Genomic DNA, 24,765 nt, shown 5'->3' with positions numbered 1-24,765 from the left:
GCTCAAAGACCAGTAAGGAAGAAAAGGCTTTTTTTTCTTGGAGTCCATCTGATTTCTAGATGTCTAAAAAAGATTAAATATGCACAAGCAAAAGAGAGGCAATCCTTTTCTTACAGAAATGGGAGCTAGAGAGCATGCTGAACTCTTTCTGAAAGTGCCTGTGATCCCCACACAAGTAGTCACTTCTGATTTGGAGTTCTTCCTCATGCAACATATCATTTTCAGATCGCTCATATCTAATAGTGCTTAGGAAACAAAGCAGTACCTTAACAATCAAGAATCGCAGCAGCTTTTGGAAGACACGTGGATCTTGACCAAAACCCCACATGAAAGCACCCATAAGATCCGCAGAAGTTCTCATGTAATCAAATATATTGCTAAGCTCTTGAAGCAGGGAAATTTGAACAATAAATAAAATCAGCAGGAAAACTGGGGATGTAACAGATGATGTATACGTATTTCTGTTTACTACTAAGAAAAAGAACTACCCATTATTTTTACATTTACAGTTCAATGGCTGAGATTCTACTACTGGTTCAGAGGCCCCTCTTAACTTCCAGCTTCATCTTAGATTTCAGACATTAATAGGTAAGTCACTGCCACCCAAAAGCAAGAGTAAATACAGAACAGAAGCTTAAAATAATTTCATGTTTTATTTAATGTTACTGTTAAGGATATTTTAGGTTACTATATCAATTGTATTCACCATCAACTGCTGGGATTTGATGCCAGCACAACATAAAAAAACTCCACCATTGAGGTTATAACAAAAGGACTTAGCTTACTAAAATCAGTATAGTTGAAAGTTTTGCTATCAAAGCTCTTAGATGCATGCATAATTATACACTAGTAGCACTGTATTCATCCTCATATAAAGGATGCTTTCAGTAGGGAGAATTTCTTGCTTTCCAAATTATAAGACTAAAAATTCAGTATACATAGGCCCAAGAAAAGACAGTGTTTAGAGAACAAAGCAACTGAAAAATATGTTAGGATATTTTCTCTTTGGCAATGAAAAATCCCAGAATCAATGAGATCAAAGGCAGCCTAAATAAATGTCACCCCCAATACATTGTATCTACAGAGTGGTGTCAAAATGTAGAGCCTTCCAACAGAGTATTTTTTTACGTGCTATATATACTTCTTAGCACATACCCCTACATACATAAAGAAGACAAGCAGTTTATTTTACAGAGATCTCTCAGTACACTTGAAAGACTATTGTTCTTTAGTATTTCTCCACAGCTTTAGAGCTTAGAAGTTAACAGTCAATCCCCAAGACAGACACATGCCTCTCAGTTGCATGCTGGCAACTTTCTCCTTACACCTGCCCAAACAAAAGGGAATTACTTTTCAGGCAGAGAGACAGCCAGATTGTACAGCATTTCCTAAAGGCCCTTAAAGGACTTCTGATTTATGGGAAGGTGTAATCAACCCAAGAATAAAGCAGACTCCATAGCTCATGTGTCTTTCCCACTTTGTATCTAGCTGAAGCAGCAGATGTCAATACCTTCTTCAGCAGACACACTTTTTCTTGGAAGACAAGGAGAGAAACAGGGCAGATTTCTGCAGACTAGATAAATATGCAGGTTTTTAGCACAGTAAAGCTTAAGCTAATTAGAAAGTTCTAAAGAATACAGCTGCTTGTTTACAATGATAATGTTTTAAGATCATTAAAAATCAAGTATCTTTGGAGCAGACCAGCATTCTTTGCAGTTGCAAAATGTAAGAAACATACAGTAGAGAAAATTAAACTGATTCATGGCCATCTATCAATAGATCTATTCTGTATGTAAAATTGGTTTTGAGATATTTAGACCCCCTCCTTGAAAAATAAAGTAATTGTCTTTCAATCTCTAAAGATTATTCATTTTGGAAAGTGAGCACCAAAAACTATCAGCTGAAACCCATGTTAAGCAGGAACATTAACTCTAGATATTAGAAGTGTTAATGCCATTGGGAACTTTGCTAAAGTTAGTGCTTCCAGCTACACAGATCTTCTCATGGCTCTTTTCCACAGTTTTCTCTTCCACAGTGATACAGAAATCCTTCACAGGACTTCTATATCATTGTGACTACACATGGAGATTGATAAAACACAGGAGTACACAGGCCATATTCCAAAGACCTAACATTTAACAAAACAAAACTGAGCACAGGATTTATAGCATCTACTTTCTATATTGCAGGTGTTCTGGTTTGAAAGCAAAACCAGTGAGAGACTCCAAGTCAGAAATACAATTTATTGGGAAAAGGGAAAACAAAAGACAAAAATACACACAATGATACAAAAGGAAGACCACTGGCAAAGTCAGAATACAACCTGACACCCACTTTGGCCAGCGTGCTGGTAGCAGTCCAAATTGGAGTGGCTGCAGTCCTCTTGGAGTGGCAGATGTGGTTGCTGTGTCTTCTTGGAAACCTGTGGAAAGGCTGCCTTTCTGTCTAGAAATCCCTGGATTTATCCGGGTGGGAATGCCTAGCTTCTCCCCCTGGGCAGAGCACCTCACAATGGGCTGATGTTATTTTGAGTCACAAGGTGTGTCCTTAATCACCTGTTAAACAGAACTGGCTCTTGGAGAGTGTTATCTCTGAGTCACGAGGCGAGACATTGATATAACAGGAGATAAGGAAAACTGTCCAGATGCAACTGCTACTCGGATGGTAATAGGAAACATCTTGGTGCTCAGTCTTGGACAGCAGGTTTTGGATCATAAGAAATAAATGCATTCACACAGGATAAAAAAGTGAAATCAGAAAAAGCAGCAGCTTATCATAGTGATTTTTCTGTTTCCACACCACTCCCATAGAAAACCAGGAAGACTGTCCAATACACAGGGTGCTGAGCTAAAGCCAGTTCTGGCAGCAAACACAGGACTGGACCGCCATCCCTGCAATAGGGAAACAAAATTAACCAGCTTGCATACACACTATCATTTCTTTCCATAATAATAGTTTCTTGATATAAGGATTTGCAGCAAGAAGTTCCTTCACTTCTGCTTAAAGATGAGGCACTACAGTGACTCCAGGATTTTGTCTCTCTAAGACACATTTTACCTTTTTTAGGTGGTTATGGTTACCTTTCAATTGCAGATTGCAACTCTGTAAATTCACAGCTGGAAGATCTAAAAACAAATGAGTCAATGGAATACCTGCAACTCACTGCAAGCAGTGAAACGCATGGACAAAGCATATAAAGGCCAAACTCGAACCACTTTGCTATATAGTTTAGGTACTAGTGGTGATGTCCCCAGGTACAAGATGATCTCAGAATTTTACAAAAGCATGCAGTTGAGCATTTAACTTCCTTCATTTAAGGGAGGAAAAATTTATCTTGAACAAATTTTCAGAAAACAAAATGTTAAGAAGTTTCAGGATCTTGCCTAAATCTGCTTCAACAGTTTGGCTACTGCACTTATATGCATGCAAAGCCTCACTTCATTGTTGCTTCAGTCTTTTACAATTCTTGAATGCAAAAGCATATGTAATCAGAAATGTTGCTAATTCATAACCTTTAATTTGTTTCTCAACCTCTTCCAAAGTCAAAATACAAAGATGCAAGTCTGCTACGTAGGTGGTAAAATACCTCTAATAAACAATTAACACCCTCCCCCACAATTTTTAGAACCTGACACCTGTTGGGGAAGATGAAAGAAGGCGGCCTTATAAGTATGATTGCCTAGTGGGAGATTGGGAAAGTGCAGAGAATGTGAGCCAGATTGAGATGAAAAAGAGCTTTGAGATGACAGACCTTGGTTGCTAAGTAGCTAGTGGGCAGTGGTGTAGCTGGTGGAAGATAACTCCCTTTTTTGACCCACAGACAAAGCAAAGGGTCAGATAAAGTGTTCTGTCTCATTCCTCAAAAATGTAGAGTTTGTCTTGCAGTTGTAACCATCCCCTGAAGTATAATGTATCTGTAATCCCATTGGTCCAAAGTCCTTTTCCGCATCCACCTTCAAGCCCCTTGATAAGGTGTACCCGAGAAGCCGGGGCCATCTTCTTCTCTTCTCTTTGTTTTTCTTCTTGCTCTTTTGCCTCTCTCTTGGACCCTTTTGCTATCTCGCCCTGCCCCCACTCCTTGGGGCCTGCTTCGGTCTGTGCCTGGCAGCTCCGAGCAGGGCCCCCACAATAAACCATATATCCTAAGATCGGGCTCTAGATCTCTCGTCTCCGTCTGTCATGACCATCCTGGACCAGCACTCGCCACAGACTGGCGCCCAACATGGATGTGCCACAACCTTCAGCTTTTCCACCTGTGCGAGACTTATCCATGGATGGTAACTAAATAACCAGTTCTACCCCTCAAATCGGTGTCGTGAGTGTGGCATCTCGCTGCTGGACAGCATGAAAGCCACAGCTCAATTTTGCCGAGGCTGTCCTCCAGCACAGGCTGCCATTACTACATAGCGAGCACCTGGAGCTCCCTGAGGAGCCTTGCCATGCCTTCCCTCGAGCATGGAGACGCTGCTAATCAGCGCCAACCGGAGCTCTCTGGAGGACTTCGTCAAGAACAGGCAAACACTGCTCTGCACCACCCGCACTGTGGCTCTGAGTGAGTGAATGGAGTTTGGAGCACGGAAAGCCGTTGCCTAGCAACGCCTGGAACCGGAGCTCTGAGGGGACCCTCAAAGCAGCGTCCTGGACCCCAACTGGAGTGTCTGGACAACATCCCGACGGAGTTCTGAGGAGGACCCTGTTTCTGCGACACCAAGGTGAGCTATACTTGTGAAAAAAATGGGACAATCCCACTCTGCTCATGACAGAGATCTCTATAAGCAACTAAAGCATTCCTTAAGATGTAGCAACATCACATTACCTAAGCAAGAGCTAAAAAACCTTTTGGAATGGACTGTAGTTAACTTTCCAAATGCTGACCGTTCAGCATCTTTACCAGAGACTTTTGACACACAGTTAGAAATAGACTCTTTAATAATCTCTCCCGCTGCGACACGGCTGCCGCTGACCTTGTGCCAGTGTGTGGGGCATTGCTCAAGTTGTTTGCTGCACAGACCACACCCGCAGTAGTTTCTCCATCTGTCCACGCTGTTGCTCCATCCCTCTGCAAGTCTGGAGCACGGCACATCTCCCGTTTTCCCCCCACGCCCCGCAGCATCTGTATTCGCGGCTCCGTTAACCCCTACCCCGTCGCGGTAGCACCCGTTCCCCCGGACCCCTCCCATCATCGTGTTCAACCCTGCTGTCCCTGTTACCGCAGTTCCTCCCCCCGGCTCCAGAGTCACCACCGCGGCTCCACCCCTCACTGCCGCCCTTGCGAGCCCGCCCACTAGCGCCATCGCGGCAACACCCCCTACTGCTGGTGTCACAGCAGCCCTGCCCCCCACTTTCGCCACGGCTCCGCCTGTGTCGCCCCCACCCCCACGGGTCCCGCTGCTCCTTCACTACGCCTCTTACGGCAGTGGCTGTAGCCACCACCATTGCCAGCCTCTTGCAAAGCCAGGCTGCCACACTTCTGCGAGCAGCCCAAGTCCCCTTCGCCGCCGCTGACGCGACACTGGTCGTCCCTGGAATCTCGTCTCCGTTCGCCGCAGCCTCCTTGTCACTGTTTCTCACCAGTTCCGGATCTGCAGTGCCGACAACGACAGCCGTGCCCGCGCTCGCGTCCCCAGCACCTCCTGCACACGTGGCCATGGGAACACTGCCCACTTGCCCTGCTGTTCCAACACATACAGTGTTATAAATTGAGGCGAATAATTTGTTCAGCCTTTCGAGAGTCAATCAGAAATTTATTGGTTACAGCAAGCAATGGCAAGCAAACAGCGCTGGGTGCAGCCAGGGAGTCAGCGCTCTGCCTACAGCTCACACCGTTTCCCCCTTCCCACAGTCTTTTTATACTCTTTTTCTTCTGTGTCCATGGTATTCCTGGGTGTACTCCGCGCTTGCGCCCTCTGTTGCTAGGGGGTCTTCTTTTACTCTCTGGTGGTCGTTTGAGGAAGGCTCCTCTCTTCCTCCTCAGTGAAAGTTCATGGCCCTGTAATGATCTTTTCCATATAAGGTTATATGTTATATGCGCCTAAGTTCTAGTTACACAGTCAGTTTAAGTAATCAACATACTATCTAGTTTCTGTCTTGCAGTTTTCTGTTATCTACACAAGTCTTTTCCTTTCTGTCTTGGGTTTTTCTGTTATCTACACAAGGCTTCTCCTTTCTGCCTTGCAGTTTCCTTAATGATGAACAAAGAGTCCTTTCCAACTTACCACAGTCCCCCCTTTTCTTCTTCTTTATTTTTTTCATCAAACCTTTTTAGTTCCTGTAAGCTAAGGGCTAAGGTTTCATTAGTCTCAGGATCCTCTGGTTCATATTTGGCTCTTATCAACATGAGGTGAGCAGCCTCCAATCTCCCCTTTACTATGTCTATGACCCTATTAAAAATACACGGGCCAAAGGTTAGTCCCAAAATCAACAAAATTAGGGGCCCTGCAATTGTGGACAATAGGGTAGTTAGCCATGGGGAACTGTTTAACCAGGTTTCATACCAACATTGTTGGGCTTCTTTTTGCCTTTTTTGTTTCTCTAATCCTTCCCTTAGTTTTGCCATTGTATCCCTGACCACCCTTGTGTGATCAGCATAAATACAACATTCTTCTCTGAGGGCAGCGCATAAACCTCCTTGCTGTAAGAACAGTAAGTCTAAGCCCCATCTATTTTGTAAAACTACCTCAGACAACGACCTTACGGATTTCTCTAATGCTGAGATGGATTGCTCTATCCGGGTCAAATCTTCATCCACGGCAATTCTTAGATTATTAAATTCTTTGGTCTGTTTCACTAGAGAGGCTACCCCAGTGCCTACACCAGCAGTTCCCATAATCATTAGGGTAACTACTGTTAAGTGCAGTTAGTGGTTCTCGTTTCTGTAGGTGGTGTGTATCCTATACATATTCATTAGAATGATATACAACCTTAGGAATTACTGCCACCTGTATACAGTAGTCAGAGGTTTCATCAAATATTTCCAAAGAGATGCACAGGATTAACCCTCCCTTTGAACATATCCATTTAGTGGTTTTAGCTGGAATTAACCACCTAGCTGGATTATCTTCCCTTTTAGCCTTAGTAATTGTTTCACATAGGTGTTCCATGTTTGTTGGGACTCTTCCAATACATCGTCCCCTTCCTGTTACTGAAGTAAGAGTTATTCCCTGTGTCTGGCTTTCCTTCCAATTACATTGTGGGGGATTACTACCGTTCAGTCGTCTGGCTCTTTCAGATATCCCTATAGCTTCATAATATGGAGGTCGAATATCAAAGCAAAGCCAACAATGCTCTCTGAGTAAAGGGTTCATCTTATTAAGGACTTGATAGGCCCCTTCTATCAGTTTCCAGAGAGTACCAAGTTGAGGATTACTCATTGGTAATATCCTTGTTTGATTAGTAAGGGTTTGGTTAGTATCCTTGGCCCCTGAATGGGTTGAATTACCATCTTCCCCAAGGTAAATCTCTTTTCTCTCTTCAGCTATTACAGGATTTGGGCCTAAAGCTTGTAGGTCTTGCGGCACAAATCCTTTCTTTACAGCAAACATGTTACCTCTGTCCCTACCCGGCTCCCAGTATCTAATCCCCCAAGTTCGCCCCACAATCCATCTGGGATCTGTTGATTCAGTTATATTCAGATATATGAATTCACAGTTTCCCGGGTTTGTCACCCCCCCACTTGAATCCCATTTTGGAGGGTCACAGCCATACGGCCCCCAGGATACTTTAAGGAATTTATCTTTCTTTACTTCCCAGTCCAGTGCTACCGTTTCACAACCCCAATATCCACAAAAAAATTCCTCAGGGTAATTACAGTACCCCTTTCTGGGGTTAGATACTGGACACATACAGAATCCTTTTGTGTCTAAGCAAGGGTCTATGGGGGCTAGCTCACATAATCGAGGGGTGAAACTCAGAGATCCAGATGTTATATTTTCCTGAATTTCTGTACCATCTACTCAGGCCAGTGTCCATCTAAAGGGTTGATGTGAAATTTGGGAACCTTTCCCTTGATTCAAGGCACAGAGTACGATTATTCCCACAATTTGCCAACAAAGGTGGGGTCCTGGCCGTACTAAACCAAATTTATTATGTCTCATTTCCCTTTTCTGGATTCGTTGCCCTCTAGGTGCTTTAGGGACAGCTGAGCCATCCTGCAGAGGGAGATCAGTATTCAGTTGGCAGTAATTGGAGCATTTCACCATTATTCCACTCGCGGGGGGCCTGGTTCTTTCCCCTCTGCCTTGCCCGCCGACTTGGGTGCTTCAAGCCGCAGGGTAGACCATCTTCTCGGCAGCAGCAGTACTCGCCAGTGCACCCAACCCCTTGCCCCTGCCTAACTTTATACTGCTCCCAGTTTTTATCCTTTACTGGGGTTGAGTTGCACGGAACCCTCTTTATTTCTGTCCGGCAGCACCTCTTTGTAATCTGGGCAACGAAGGGAGTGGGCTCACTAGGGTGGAAGCAAAAATTTTCTGGATGTACTCCTCTGGAATACACCTCCCACCACGTCCCAGTCAAATCGTATGCACTCCCCTGCCAATTCCCCTAATTTTAGCACTACCTCCTTTAGTTCCCTCTTGGTTTGATAACACCCTTTACAGATTTCAGTAGGTGGTCTCCCGTTCTGGCAATGGACCCACCACCGTTCTTGGCAAATTTTACAAACAAAGCATACAAATGGGTAACATTCACAGTCTGTTCTTTCACAAACAACCGAATAATCACTAACAAGGGGGTAGGTGTATCCTTTTTGGTCTCCTATATGGTTAGTCTGTACTACCGGTACTGAGTCCATTAGTTCTTCTTCAGAGTGACCTTTGTATCTCCTGGCTGACTTGTGATTTTCCAGTGATCGTCCAAAGTGATTGGTCCTTTTACTTGGCTCGCATGAGTCCACCCTTTTTTAGCAGTTCGTATTGCAGTTTCTGTAGTAAGCAAGACAACATACGGGCCTTCCCAACGAGGTGTTAAAGAGTTTTCTTTCCATGATTTAATAAGTACTTTATCCCCAGGCTTAATTTTATGCATTGCCAAGTCCAGGGGTGGTCTCTGAACTAGAAGTCCTTTTTCCCTCAACTCCTTCCTTCTATTCATAATTTGTATAAGGTAATTGTTGATCTGTGAGTTATCTATACAAGGATGGTCAACAGGAGCATCCAAATCATATGGCATACCATATAACATTTCAAAGGGGGAGATTCCCACATCAGTTTGGGGTTGTGTACGAATATTTAGCAAGGCTAGGGGCAAGCATTTTACCCAAGACATTTTGGTTTCCATCATCAACTTAGTTAATTGCTTCTTAATTTCCCCATTCATTCGTTCTACTCTTCCCGAACTTTGTGGGTGCCAGGGGGTGTGGTACTTCCACTGAGTGCCTAAGGCTGTAAAGACCTCCCTTGCTACTTTAGATGCAAAATGGGAGCCTTGATCTGAATCTATTATTTCTATTAGTCCATACCTGGGGATTATCTAGTCCATACCTGGGGATTACTACTGCCTGCGTGGTGGCCCTTGCTGTGGGAAACGCTTCCATATCATGAGTCAAATGATCTACCATCACTAGCAGGTATTTTTATCTCCCCACTTTAGGTAGGTCTGTAAAATCCACTTGTATGCATGAAAAAGGTCTTCAAGCTAGTTCCCTTCTGCCTATCACCCTCTCTCTTTGCTGTTGTTTGTTTACCCTTTGGCATGTTAAACATTGCTGTGTTACCTGTTTAGCTAAGTTGTATATCCCTATACACATGTATTTAATGGCAAACTGATCAATTAACGCCTGAGTTCCCCAATGAGTTTTATTATGTATTGCTTGCAATATTCTTAAGGCCATTGCTTTAGAGAGCACCTCTCGGCCATCGGGTAAAACCCATTTGCCTTCCTCTTTTTCCCGCACTCCCATTTGATCCAATCTTTCTTTTTCTCGTGTGGTGAATGTTAAGATGTATTTTAGACCATGAAACCAACAATGCTTTTTCTTAGGATTTCTGCAGGCACATCGTATGGAATCTACTCCATACGTTTTCCAACATGACCAGCAAGGTGTTGTCTCTAGATCTTCTCCACAGGTGGTACAGTCTTCCCTCCGCATAATCACTGGTTTGTATGTTAGCGTCAGCAATGCTGTTCTTTTTGCCTCTTGATCAGCTAGGTTGTTTCCTCTTACTATAGTTCCTATCCCTGCCTGATGCCCTCACACACCACTACTATTTTCTTCGGGTATCGTAGGGCTTGCAAAATTTCTTTTATTAATTCTTCGTGAATCAGTCCTTTTCCCTGGGAGTTCATTAACCCTCTTTCCTCCCAAATTTTCCCAAAGGTGTGCACTATCCCATAAGCATACTTAGAGTCAGTATAAATTGTTCCTTCCTTCCCTTTCAATAGTTCCAATGCTCTAAGTACTGCATATAACTCACATGCCTGAGCGGACCAGCTAGGGCTTAGGGGACCAGATTCAACTACCTTCAAGGTTTTTCCATCTACTATAGCATACCCAGACTTTCGTTTCCCTTCTACAACCCAGGATGATCCATCTACAAATAATCAGTCTCCAAGCTCCAATTCTTCTTCTTCTAGATCTGGTCAGATCTTTGTTTGCTTCTCTATTTGTTGGAGGCAATCATGGGCAAGCTCGGAGGTTGGCTCCCCATACAAAAATTGGGCAGGGTTTTGCAAATTTGTGGTTTCTATGGATAATTTAGGAGATGATGTCAAAATACCTTCATACTTCAAAAGTCTAGCATCTGTAATCCATTTCTCCGCCTTCTGCTGTAATACTCTCCTTATGTTATGGAGTGACATAACTCGCAGTTCTCCCCCAAAGGTAATCTTGCCTGTTTCTTCCACCAAAAGAGCTGCTGCTACTACTACTTGTAGGCAGGTAGGCTAACCCCGGCTAACGGGATTGAGGAGTTTGGAATAAATATGCCACGGGTTTCTTACTTCCAGCCCAGTCTTGGGCCAAAACCCCATGTGCTGTCCCTTCACCTACATCAACAAATAAATAAAAGGGTCTCTTGAGGTCTGGAAGACTGAGGACAGGAGCATTCACTAGTTCGGTCTTAAGGACCTTCAGTCGTTCCTCATCCTCTGGGGACCACTTTAATAATCCATCTTTGGTTAGTTTGCCATAAAGAAATTTTACCTTTCCACTGAAATTCTCTATCCATTGTCTACAGTATCCCAAAAGTCCCAATAATTGCCTTACTTGTCTTTTTGTCCAGGGAGCCTGAAGTGAAAGTATTCCCTGGACTCTTTCGGGATCCAGTTTTTTTGTTCCCTTAGTCAATCTGTGTCCTAGATATTTCACCTTCTCTTCTACAAATTGTAATTTTGATTTTGATACTTTTAGTCCTCTTAGGCTAAGGAAATTTAGCAATTTTATACTTTCTTACCTTACTGCTTCTTCTTCCTTTCCTGCAATTAATAAATCATCTACATATTGTATTAGAGTTGTCTCTTCCCCCAGTGTATAATCTTTTAGGATCTGTTCCAAGGCCTGTCCAAACAAATTAGGAGATTCAGTAAACCCTTGGGGGAGCACAGTCCATCTCAATTGCTTCCTATGTGTGTCTGGGTCTTCCCATTCAAAAGCAAAATGACCTCTACAATTTTCTTTAAAGGGGACAAGCCCAGAAAGCATCTTTCAAATCTATTACACTATACCATTGATTCTCAGGTCCCAATTGACTTAAAAGTGTGTAGGGGTTGGCAACCATGGGAAATCTCTCAATAGTTCTCTTATTTATCTCCCTCAGATCATGTACCAACCTGTAGCTGCCATCCAGTTTCTTTACCGGTAAAATGGGGGTGTTAAAAGGGGACATACATGGTTCAAGCAATCCTTTCCTTAAGAGCCTTCTATTTCCGGTTTCAATCCTCGTCTCCCTTCATTGGATAGAGGATACTGTTTGACCCTTATGGGAACCTCAGGGTTCCTAATGGTTACTTCAAAGGGTTCAATTTCCAAGCTTCCCACCGTGTCAGGGGTATACCAAACTTCAGGGTTTATCTTTGCTTCATCCACAGCTCGTAAGGGGCACAATTTAACACTTAACCTATTTTCTATTATATCTACTGCAATTCCTAATTCTACCATTAAATCTCGCCCCAGGAGATTATAGTCTGCTTCTGGAACTAGTAGGAATGAGCCCAGCCCTACTTTGGAATGAGTTTCAAGAAAAACATCTTTTATTACAGGTACTCCAAAAGGTTCCCCTTTGGCCCCAACTACCTGTATTGTTTCAGATGATATTTTACATCCCCGGGGAAGGGTTGGGACAGGAGACCTTTCTGCCCCCGAGTCCACAAGGAACTCATACGCTTGTTGCTGGGGACCTAGTTTAACCTTTACCAGGGGCTCTGCTCTCTCCCGTGTCCCCAGCAAATAAAGCCCCTGACACCCCTAGTCTTCATGAAGCTGTTTTTCATCAGCCATCCTTTGTCGACATTCCCGCTTCATATGACCCCTCCTCCCACAGTAAAAGCAGGTAATTCCCCTTTCCTCCTTCCTCCCATCCATCCCATCAGTCCACCTTGGAACTCGCTTATTTCCCCGCACGGCTGCCCCCTTCTGTAAAGGGGAGGGGGAAGTTTTCTGTCCTTCCCGAACTGCCACTACCATCATTCTAACTTGCTTTTTATGAGTTTGATCCTCCCTCCTTACATAAACTTTTTGCACCTCTCGCAATAATTCATCCAATCCTCTTCTTTGCCAATCCTCCAATTTTTCTAGCTTCTTCCAAATGTCCACCCATGAGTTTGCTACAAACTGTGTTTTTAGCAGGGCCTCGCCCACTGGGGTATCAGGGTCCACTCCAGAGTATAACTGAAAGATTATACTATCTACAGAGTATAACTGAAGGTTTTTCTCAACCTTTCCAACCATTCTGTGGGGTCTTCATCTTTTTTCTGCTGTTCACGAAAAGCCCTGTGAATATTCTGTCCTCAAGGGACAGCTCTTCTTATTCCTTGTATTATAATGTTCCACAAATCTACCCATATGGGCTCTGTGTTATGGATCCTGGTTGTTCCAGTCAGGGCATTGCATAGGCCACTTGGTGTCTGCAAGGGGCCCTTGTTGGTGTTCATCATCCCATATTCTCATCCCTACATCTCTAATCATCCTCCTTTCCTCTGAGGTAAATAATATACCTAAAATAGATTGCATCTCATCCCAAGTATAAACGTTTGGACCCAGAAATTGGTCTAACCTTTCGGCAACTCCAAGAGGGTCCTCTAAGAGGTGTCCCATTTCCTTTTTGAACTCCCTCACATCTCCCGAGTTCAAGGGTACAGACACATACCCAGTTCCTAAGATTTGGGCCAGTTGCCCTGGTTGTCCTGCATTAGGGTTAGAGACCATCCCCATTCCTGCTTCTCGGAGTGGGAACAATCCCAATTCCTCCAGCCTTTTCCTAGTCTGGCTTCTGGTTACCCGCTGGTTATTCCCCTGGAGCTCAACATCCAACTCATCCCCCACCAAGTAATCTTGTACCGGGGCAGAGGGTTCAGGATGTTGTGGTGAATGTGGAGGTAGGGGTGGGTAAAGGTTCCAGGGAGGAGAAGGCGGGGGATGGGCGGTAAGGGGTGGAAGAGGTGGTGGAGGGGGAGGAGGTATGTAGGGTGGAGGGGTGGAATCAGGTAAGTCTGTATCCTCTTTCAATCTTTTCTTCTTCTCCCTAGTACTAAGTGCAAACAACAGTGCGAGTTTCCTCCACTATCCAGAGGGAGGCATACTCGCTTTCCTCTAAGTTCAAGGGCTCTTTAGAACTCATGAGCGGAGGGAGCGCGGCACGGTGCTTAAGTCGGGGCTTGCAAAGGTGCTTTAGGCGCGGCCTAGCTGGTAGCGCAGCGGGCGCGCAGGCACAAGCCGCAGTTTGGGAGCTGCTTTGAACGCCACTAGCTGATAGTGCAGCTAGATAGTGGGAGCGTGGTACAAGTTGGGAGTTACAAGCACCGCTTAAAAGCATCACTGGTTAGTAAAGGGCTTGCAAAAGTAGCCAGCGAACCCGGCTGGGCTAAGAGTTAAGTGTTTGTTGTGCGATAGCACTGCCCTTTAGTGTTAAAAGCTGTCACTGGGAGATCCTTTGCATTACGGGGTTTGCTGTTTGGTTCTTGTTACAAGTGAGAGGCGATCTGCCCACAGTGGCTGCAGAACTCCAAGCCCGGGCCAAGGGAGCCCAGCCTCCCAGATAGGCTCTCCACAGGTGGTGTCACCTTGAACTAAGTCCGTTTCTTCATCCATCAGGGGACTGGGTAGTCATAGAGTGGGAGGAGAGAGAGAGAGACAGAGTATTCTTGGGAGGGATATACCAAAGTTCAACAAGTTGCTATCTAGCTTTTGACTGGGAACAACCGCCAGTTGAACGGGTGCTTAAGAGCCCGTTCAAGTGGAGTCTGGAAGGGGTAATCCCCTGCTTCGTGTGTGGATTGACAACCTTTTGCTAGAAACCAGACTGGCACACAGCTTGGGTTCTCCTCCGATGCTTGAAGTGTCAGAGGAGATGGTATTGTGTTTCACGTAGACAGAGATCCACATGCCGTGCACGTACCCCTGAAGTACCGAGATACTATAACCCAGGGGCTGAACAAGCAAAGTGTGAAATAGTGAATTTAATCTGTAAGAAAAGCATTAAAAGGAAGAACTAAGGCATTTTTTTTCTCCTTTTCTTTCCTCCCCAGTAGTTTGGATTGAACCCTTAGGAGTTCATAAATTTATGTGAGATGGGGCAGATAAAGGGAGAATGAATGTGTGTGAATGAGAGGCGGGCTGGTTACCCCAGACCTACTAAGCGAGAGCGATAGTCTCCCATGCTGCGTTTCCGTCTTTTTCGTGAGAAAAGCGGCCAGTAAAGAGACGAAGCGAGTGATAAAAAGGGTGAGAGAACCCCCGCCCCAGGACTGGGTCTCAGAGAAAGAGTGGGACCCCTTAGTGGGGGGGGGAATAAAAGGTAATTAATTAGAAAAAAAATTTAAAAGGTAAAAAGAGGGTTTTCTTGGCATAATATATTGGGGAAAAATAAAAGGTAAAATGTGTAAGCGGGGCCCCTAAAAATTCTGCTGGATTGAGGGATAAGAATGCCCAAGAACATCCAGGATTAAACCTGCTGGGTTGAGGGATTAATATTCCAAGAGCATCCAGGGTTGATTAAACCTGCTGGGTTGAGGGATTAACATTCCAAGAGCACCCAGAATTAAGTTTGCTGGGTTGAGATATTAATATTCGAGAGCACCCAGAATTAAGTTTTGCGGGGTTGAGATATTAATATTCGAGAGCACCCAGAATTGAATAAAAATTTTGCCGGTTTGAAGATAAATCTGAGAGGATGTGGAGTTGGGAACAGCACAGCTAGATTGACGGGTATCCAAGAACACTGGGACTGGCCAGGGAAACCTAAAAGTGTAATAAGTGTGTTGAAAAATAAAAGGTACCTTGTTGTTGTGATTGTTTTATTGTGTGTGAGAGTAAGTGAAAAATAAAGTTAAGTGAATGTGGACGAATGAAAGTATATGTATGCATCCTGCCCTGTTAGGCAGCCTCACTGTGCTCCCCTAGTGTGACCAACAGACGCAGGTTACAATCTGATAGACAAAAGGACTACAGCTGACCATTGGAGAGTAACGAGCCAACCCGGAAACCTGAAGGTCACCTTGAAGAAAAACTAACGGACTCAGTGTGGGTAATCCAGATAGACCAATAAGGGGAACAGAAAGGATACACTTACTCCTTGGCTGATGATTATAGAGTAGTGTGTAAAGAAATACATTGTGATTGTTATCCTTTTGTGTGCTTTGTTTGTAAAACTTGCCAAGAACGGTGGTGGGTCCGTTGCCGCAAAGGAAAGCCACCTACTGGGATTTTGCTCTACAAGCTAGAGCAAGGATTAACAAGAATCATATTAGAGTTAGGGGAATTGGAGAATAAGTGGGTAAGGTCCAAATCAGAAGAGTGGTGGGAGGTTTACAGACAAGGGGTTAACCCTGAGAATTTTTGTTTCCACCTGAATGAACCTGCCCCCTTTGTTGCCCATATTGTAAACCGGTGTTGTTGGAAAGAGCTGAAAGAAATCCCGTGTGACTCATCCCCGGTCAAGGATAAGAACTGGGAGCAGTATAAGGCTAGAAGGGGAAAAGGGAATGAATGCGCTGGAGAGTACCGCTGCTGCCGAGAAGATGGTAATCCCCACAGCTCGAAGCACCCGAGTGAGGCAGAGGGGAAAGAACCAGGCTCTTCCCAATCCCAAGTAGAATAATGCAGAAATACTCCAAATATTACCGACTGGGTATTGATAATCTCCCCAAAGGTACCAACTCAACCACCTAGGTAGACAAAAAGGGCAACAAGCTAAAAGGAGAATAGTAAAAAATTATGAGTTAAGTGCAAAACCAAGACTCCATCCTCCTTGGCAAGTTATTGTTATTGTAATTCTGATTATGTTATTACCAGGAAGATATTCTCAATTTTCACATCAACCCTTTAAATAGATATTAACCTGAGTAGATAGGAAGGAAATTCAAACTCAGATATTGTCCAGATCTCCTAGTTTTACATCGTCATTATGTACATTGGCCCCCATTGAACCATGTTTCTACATGTGTCCAGCATCAAATCCAGGAAAGGGATTTGTAATTACCCCAGGGAATACTTCTGTGAGTACTGGGGCTGTGAAAGAATTGCATTGGATTAGTCAGTAGAAGGAGATCAATGGCTTACTGTTTCTTGGGGACCCCATGGCTGTAAAGCTCCACAGAAGGACTGGTCGGGCGGCATAGTCAATCAGGGGAATTGTCAATTTGTGTATCTGAATGTAACTAAACCATCAGATCCAGGATGGACAGTGGGACGAACATGGGGTTTTCGGTACGTGGAACCCGGTAAGGACAGAGGTAACATGTCTACCATAAAGAAGGAGCCTATCCCACCAGATACCCAGCCAGTAGGCCCTAACCCGGTAATAGCCAAAGATAGAGAGCCAGGTTATGTTGAAATAATCAGTAATCAAAGTAACTCAAGAATGGAAAATTCAACTGTTGATAACCAGACAATAGTACCCCATGCGAGGATTCTTGATTTAACACCCTTTGGAAGCTGGTAGAGGGAGCGTACCGGGTCTTGAATGTAACTAACCCCCACTTACAGAGCTTTGTTGGCTTTGCTTTAATGTTAAACCCCCATTTTATGAAACTGTTGTTAGAATATCAGAAAAAGGCAAGACGTGCAAATGGCAGTAACCCCCCTTCATGTAATTGGAAAGATTCGCAGGAGCAAGGAATCACATTAGCCTCAGTAACAGGGAAGGGGAGATGCATTAGCCGAGTGCCCCAGCACATAGCGTTCCTGTGTGAAACAATGACTACAGCAAAACGAGAGGATAAGCCAACCAAGTGGTTACTCCCTGCTAAAAACACAAAGTGGATCTGTGCAAAAAGAGGACTCACACCCTGCATCTCGCTAGAAATTTTCAATGAGACTTCAAATTACTGCATACAAGTAGTTATAATCCCAAAAATTATATATCACCTTCAAGAATGCTCATGGGGGGAGCGGTTGTAAGCACGGGAGTGGCCTCCTTAGTAAAACAAACGAAAGAATTTCACTCTCAAAGGGTAGCAGTGGACAAAGACTTAGAGCAAATAGAGCAATCGATATCAGCCTTAGAGAAATCAGTAAGATCCTTATCTGAAGTGGTTTTGCAAAATAGGAGAGGATTAGACCTCCTGTTCCTACAGCAAAGAGGGCTTTGTGCAGCGCTCAGAGAGGAGTGTTGTATCTATGCAGATCACACAGGGGTAGTCAGGGAAACCTGGTTCAAAAGTTCCCCATGGCTGACTACCCTATTGTCCACAATTGCAGGGCCCCTAATTTTGCTGATTTCGGACCCTTTAGCCCGTGTATTTTTAATAAGATCATAAACATAGTAAAGGGGAGATTAGAAGCCACTCACCTCATGTTGATAAAGGCCAAATATGAACCCACACCAGAGGATCCTGAGACTAATGAAACCTTAGCCCTTAGCTTACAAGAACTAAAAAGGTTTGATAAACAAAATAAAGAAAAAGAAAAAGAAAAGGGGGGATTGTGATAAGTTAGAAAAGACTCTTTGTTCATCAAGACAAAAAGGGGAAGCCTTGTGTAGATAACAGAAAACCAAAGGGGAAGCCTTGTGTAAATAACAGGAATCCAAAGGGGAAACCTTGTGTAGATAACAGGACTTGAGCTTAGGCACATATAACATATAACCTTATATGGAAAAGATCATTACAGGGCCGTGGACTTCCACCAAGGAAGAAGAGAGGAGCCTTCCTCAAACGACCACCAGAGAGTAAAAGAAGACCCCCTAGCAACAGAGGGCGCAAGCGCAGAGTACACCCAGAGATACCGCAGACACGGAAGAAAGAGAGTATAAAAAGACTGTGGGAAGGGGGAAACGGTGTGAGCCGTTGGCAGAGTGCTGACTCCCCGGCTGCACCCAGCGCTGTTTGCTTGCCATTGCTTGCTGTAACCAATAAATTTCTGATTGACTCTCGAAAGGCTGAACAAATTATTTGCCTCAATTTATAACACAATGATGCTCCAGGGCTCCATGGCACAGCGCTGCCGCCTCCATGGCCACGGACGTCCTGGCGTTCCCTTCTACAGCCGCAACGGCGGCCCCTGCTATAGTCTCCGCTGCTTTGCTGCCTTTTGCGGCTCCCACAGCCACCATCACTGCTGGCCACACAGACCTTGTGGCGCAACCCCCGCATGTGCAGTTGCTGCGACCCCCAGACCAGCCATGTCACTCCGCACTGACCCATTCGCCTGCACCAACGTTTCCGGGATCAGCCGCACACAATTCCTACACATCCGCGGCACCGCTGCCACCCCACACCGCTCCCGCCATGGCCTTCGTACAGCCTTCTGGTTCCCACCCGCAGCATGCCGCAGTCCACCCCCAGGTGACATCGCTGTGCCCTCCTGCGACACTCCTGCCACCCCCAATTCCAGCACCAGAATTATCAGTTTCCATCCATGCTAATGTATCCCTCCGTACCGCAGCACAGCCAGATCCTGTTACTTTTTCATCACAAATAGTCCCGCCTGCAATGCGTCTTGCACAGCCGCTGGAACCCCCAACACTACAACCACCAGCTGTTCCTGTGCAACTGCAGCCTCCAGTCGTCTTTCACCTGCCTCCACCACCACCGACTTTCTATACGGCACCACAGCACCATGATTCTGCAGCGTCTTATATGAATCCTTCCGCAGCTCCCAGTTCTACAGGTACCATGGCCCCTCCCCTGCTTCTCTGGCCCCGCTGCCTGCACCCCTGCCTCCACTGCAGCACCAACTGGAAGGGGGAGGATGGCCTGTGACAGCCACTTTAGCAGGACAGACAGAGAACTGCCTTGACCCTGCAAATGCTCACCCTTTTAATCCAGTGCAAAGAAATTCAAAAAAATAACTAACCCTGTTCTCAAACAGCTCTAAAGTCTCTCCAGAGTTTCGCACAGATTTCTCAATCCAAAATAAGACCCTAAACCCTCAAAATTTGCCACCATCAACCCCAAATTCAGGAAACTCCCAGAAAGGTTTTGATAATCTTCAACTGACAGACTGGCATGAAGTCATATGTAAAATTTGCAAAGAGGAAAGTCTAAACCCTTTGGCAATGCCTGTGATATTCAGCCAGCAGGCCGGCGGTCCTAGAACATGGACAGCTATCCCATCTCATGAAGTGAAAAAGTACGAAAAGCAATAAGGGACAGTGGTATTTGCTCTCCATATTTCAAGTAACTGCTGAAAAGTACCCTAGAAGCACATATATTTCCATCAAATGACTGTAAAAATCTTGCTGGTATAATTCTTACAGATTCACAATATATGTTATGGGAACTCAAATGGAAGAGACTGCTTACAGGGGTACTAGCCACTTACAAACAATGTACTGATGCAGACCTTCGTACTCTCACCTTGTCTAAGCTAACAGGTGACCCTCCTGATGATGAAAATTATAATCACGTGAATTTACCCAGAATGGCATTGGATGACATCAAAAAGATGGCTCGCAGAGCCTTTTTGCAAGTTCAGCGTGCAGGAAGTTTTGAAAAAGCCTACAATCTAATTAGCCAAGAGTCGTCCGAACCATTCACCACATTTGTGGACCAAGTAGTCCAAGCAACAGAAAGACAATGCATCGATGATACAGCTCGCCCAATAATGATACAGGACACCATTGAAAATAACGCAAACGCAGAATGCAAAAGAGGTATCAAAGCCCTGGGAAAAGAAAAACCTACAGTGCCTGAAATGATTGAAGCCTGCAACAAAATTGGAAATCCACAGCAAGTGGTAGCGACTCAAGCAAATGAACTTGGAAAAACTCTAGGAGAACAAATTCAAAAGGCTCTCACAGAACAGGCAACACAAGCAGAAGCACGAGACCAAAAACTTACTGAATTCCTGGCTGCCTTGCATCTCAACTCCCAGCAACAAGGCAACACTATGGCTGTTATGCAAGCTGTTGTATCTTCAGGACCTTGCTACTTCTGCAAAAAACCTGGCCATATCATGAGGAATTGTCCAGAAGTCAACAGGAGTGCACAAGTGCCAGATCACTGCCCTATCTGCAAGAAGGGAAAGCATTTTGCCTGGCAGTGTTGATTCAGACATGATGTGAGTGGAAGACCCAACCCAAAAAACTCCAAGGCGAGTGCGTAGCGCCATCGCGTGATGAAACAAATAGTGGCACCCCAAACTCATGAGGTAAAATTTGTGAATACCCCGACCCAAAAGCACTTCGCTTCATCACCAGCACAATCCCAAATAACAACCCAGACCTATTACCCCCAGGGTCTTGGTGCACCGTGGCAACTCCAAGCCAACAACCTTTTTAAAGAATGATGGCTATGACTATATTTCAACAGGGATCACTGGGCCTTCACAACATAGACAAGACTTTTTAGTTGTTGGTAAAGAAAGGAATAGCATCCTGGGACTTCTTGTTTTGCCTTGTGTAATGTCTGTTAACTGCAACAAAGAACTACTAGTGCTAGCCAATGCCTGCTATCCCCCATTGCATGTTCCACCTAGAACCCCTATAGCTATTGCTATAGCACTGCCCTTGGGAACCATGGATCAAATGCCACCACACTGTTTCCCAGTTGCTCCTGAAAATCCTGAGGTCCTATGGATTCAACATATAAGTCAACAATGACCAATGCTGACTTGTGAATTGTCAAATGGTGGGATTCAAGTTAACATCAAGGGGATGATTGATACAGGGGCAGACGTTTCTGTGGTCTCTTCCTATCGTTGGCCAACAGATTGGAAGTTGGTAACTCCCCCAGGTACTCTCACAGGCATTGGAGGTGTCACTCCGTGCTTGCAAAGCGAGTCTGTAATCAGTATTACAGGACCTGAGGGGAAGAAAGCATCAATCTGACCCTATGTAGTACAGAAACCCATCACAGTGTGGGGAAGAGATTTGCTCTCTGAATGGGTTTTTCATAGGGGCCACTGAGGCACTCAGTGCTTTAAAACTGACCTAGAAAACTGACATGCCTGTCTGGGTCGACCAGTGGCCCCTGCCAGACAATAAGCTGAGTGCCCTCAAGAATCTAGTGGCTGAACAACTGCAAAAAGGCCACATTGAGCCCACTTACAGTCCTTGGAACTCACCTGTGTTTGTAATCCATAGGAAAACTTCTGACACCTGGCAATTGTTACATGATATCAGAAAAATCAATACAGTGATTGAGAACATGAGCCCTCTCCAACCTGGCCTGCCCAACTGTCGCTTTTCTTTTCGTTCCTAGTTCCTTTTGTTCCCGCACGGCTGCTTTTCCCTGTGTGCCTGCCGGCTTCTGGGAGCGGCCGGGGGGAGTGACAACCTTGTTTGGGGTTTGGTTTGAGCCGGACAGGGCTGTTTTAGAGCGCTATTGTGACCGAGATAAAGAGACCAAGAGGACCCTTGTTGTGCAGTCCGAAGAAGGTTGTATTTGCTCGAATGCCACACATACAAGAGACGGCGCGCTGGGGTTGGGTTACAGGTTTTATAGGGAATACAAGAGCTAAGGTAAATCCAATAGAAACAATGCCCAGTATGAATACATTATAGGTTAAATCCAATGGAAATAGATTCAGGGGGATGGGTGAATACACGTAAAAATACAGAATAGAAACTCCAACTTCAGCTTTACGAAACAGAAACTCCCATTTCAAATTCACAAAGCTTTTCGCTCCTTCTGCATAGCCATGCACCACCACACCCAACCTTTCCATGATCCCGAGAGATTGGCCTCTTGTAATTATTGACCTGAAAGACTGTTTTGTCAACATCCCACTGCATTCAGATGATGCTCCTTGTTTTGCCTTTGCCGTTCCAAGCACAAACTTACAAGAACCACTTCAAAGCTACCATTGGCTTGTTTTGCCACAAGGCATGAAAAATTCGCCAACTATCTGCCAACATTTTGTGGCCCGCGCGTTGTCTCCAGTCCATGAGCAGTTCCTGCAATCAGTTATTCTCCACTACATGGATGATTTGCTCATAGCAGCACCAACACAAAAACAAACGGAAGAGACTCGTAGTAGTGTTGTTGCTGAAATCAAAAAGGCTGGATTGGTGATCTCTGAATCAAAAATACAAGAGACTGCTCCCTGGAAATATTTGGGTTGGAAAGTAACAGAACAGTCTATTACACCTCAAAATATACAAATTCAAACTGATGTTCATACTTTGCGGGACTTACAACAGCTTTTAGGATAAATTAATTGGGTTAGGCCTGTGTTAGGAATCACTGCTGATGAACTCGCTCCAGTTTTTGATTTGTTGAGAGGAGTCAATTAATCAGATCCCCTAGGTCTCTCACTCCTGAAGATTGCAAGGCCTTAGAAGAAATTACTGATGCTCTGCAGAACAGGCAGGCACATTGCTGTATTCCTGATAAACCCTTTTTTCTTGCAGTTTTAGGAGAAAAGTTGAGACTGTGCAGTCTCATTTTTCAATGGGACTCCTCTCAAAAAGATCCATTGTTAATAATTGAATGGGTTTTTATCTCTTATAGGTCGCCAAAGACAATCCTTACACCGTTAGAAATGATGTTAGAAATCATCATCAAAGGCAGAGCAAGGCTTCTTTCAATAGCAGGTCGTGAATTCGCAATTATCTATTTACCCATGAAGAAAACATACTTTGATTGGACCATGCAAAAATCAGAGGACTTGCTGTATGCCTTGCTCGATTTCCCAGGTGCTTGCTCTATTCATTATCCAGCACACAAAATGATCAAAGCTAAATTATGCTACAAAGAGAAACCCCTGATCAGTGAAGAGCCTTTTGATGCTGTCAAAAGGCATACTATCTTCACTGATGGGTCAGGGCGAATGCACAATTCAGTCGTTACATGGCAAAATAAAGATACTAAATCCTGGGAACAAGATGTTCAAAAAGCTGAAGGTTCCCCTCAGATTGTTGAGTTGGCAGCAGTTGTAAGAGCATTTCAGCTCTTTCCAGAACCTTTCAACCTCATCACTGATTTGGCATACGTTGCTAATATTATTAAGAGAATTGAAGGATCCGTTCTAAAGGATGTGAACAACAACAAGTTGTGTCTTTGGCTTACCTGTATCTATCAAATTTTATCACACAGAACTAATCCTTACTTTGTTTCTCATGTTAGAACTCATTCAGGTCTTCCAGGATTTATGGCAGAAGGAAATGCACGAGCTGATGCATTGGCATCAGCAGCATCTGACAAAGAAGGTGCAGCAGGCATTGAAAATTTTACCTCAGTGCTTGCTGCAACCACCTTACCTAACACTATTGAACAAGCCAAATTGAGTCATGCATTTTTTCACCAAAATGCACAAGCAATCAAATGAGATTTTCACACTACCCTGGAGCAAGCACAAAATATTGTACGGGCTTGCCCAGACTGTCAGCTTGTTCAGCCTCTCCCTTCCTCAGGAGCCACCAACCCACGAGGGCTGGAAAGCTTGCAGAAATGGCATACAGATGTTACTAAGTACCCCTCTTTTGGGAAACTTAAAAATATCCATGTCTCTATTGACACATTCTCAAATGCGGTTTTTGCTTCTGTGCATACAGGAAAAACAGCTAAGCATGCTTGACAACATTTTTCACAAGCTTTTTCCTATTTAGGTATCCCCCAAGAATTAAAACTGACAATGGTCCTTCATATGCCTCACAAGAATTAGCTATATTTCTGAATAACTGGGGTGTTCACCATACATTCGGCATTCCCTACTGTCCTGCAGGTCAAGGAATGATAGAAAGAACACATCAAACTCTAAAACGCATTTTAGATCAACAGAAAGGGGAAGAAGACCAGGCTGCACCTCAAAGGAAATTGAACAAGGCTTTGTATGTTTACAATTTTTTAAATAGCTCTGCAGAAGAGCCGGACCCTCCCATTTACAGACATTTTTTGAACAGCAAAAAAGGAAAACTGAAGGAGCACCCCCCAGTTTTGATTAAAAATTTAGAATCAGGACAGATAGAAAGACCATATGATCTTATAACATGGGGAAGGGGGTTTGTGTGTGTTTCCACAGGCAGAGGACTCAAGTGGGTTCCAGCAAAGAATGTGAAGCCCTACTATGCATCGAAGCCTGCTGACGCCCCCACATCAGCCAGTACTTCCGCAAGTACAAGCCAAGAAGCAAGCACGCAGACCTGATGAGAAAGTGATCTGCCAGAAACAGCTCAAGAAAAGAATGGAGTTTTATCGTTTGTGCACGTGCATGTTACTTTTTTTTGTTTT

The 24,765-nt window shown here is 44.5% G+C and overlaps 2 long non-coding RNA genes across 2 annotated transcripts; one reads left to right on the top strand and one right to left on the bottom strand.

The window, feature by feature from the left end:
- Positions 1 to 2,229: 2,229 nt before the first annotated feature.
- LOC128782559 (uncharacterized) lies at positions 2,230 to 4,491 on the bottom strand. The gene is made up of 2 exons (XR_008428842.1): positions 3,081 to 4,491; positions 2,230 to 2,891 (listed from the first exon to the last, which is right to left on the bottom strand). It is a non-coding gene; the product is annotated as an uncharacterized LOC128782559 (long non-coding RNA).
- Positions 4,492 to 4,616: 125 nt separating this feature from the next.
- Positions 4,617 to 24,734, top strand: LOC128782558 (uncharacterized). Its single transcript, XR_008428841.1, has 2 exons — positions 4,617 to 4,712; positions 24,557 to 24,734. It is a non-coding gene; the product is annotated as an uncharacterized LOC128782558 (long non-coding RNA).
- The last annotated feature ends 31 nt before the right edge of the window (positions 24,735 to 24,765 follow it).

This window comes from Vidua chalybeata, chromosome Z (assembly GCF_026979565.1).
Source record: "Vidua chalybeata isolate OUT-0048 chromosome Z, bVidCha1 merged haplotype, whole genome shotgun sequence".
Classification (NCBI taxonomy): domain Eukaryota; kingdom Metazoa; phylum Chordata; class Aves; order Passeriformes; family Viduidae; genus Vidua; species Vidua chalybeata.
Note: the sequence above shows the minus strand (reverse complement) of the source record. Positions and strands in the feature narration are given on the sequence as shown.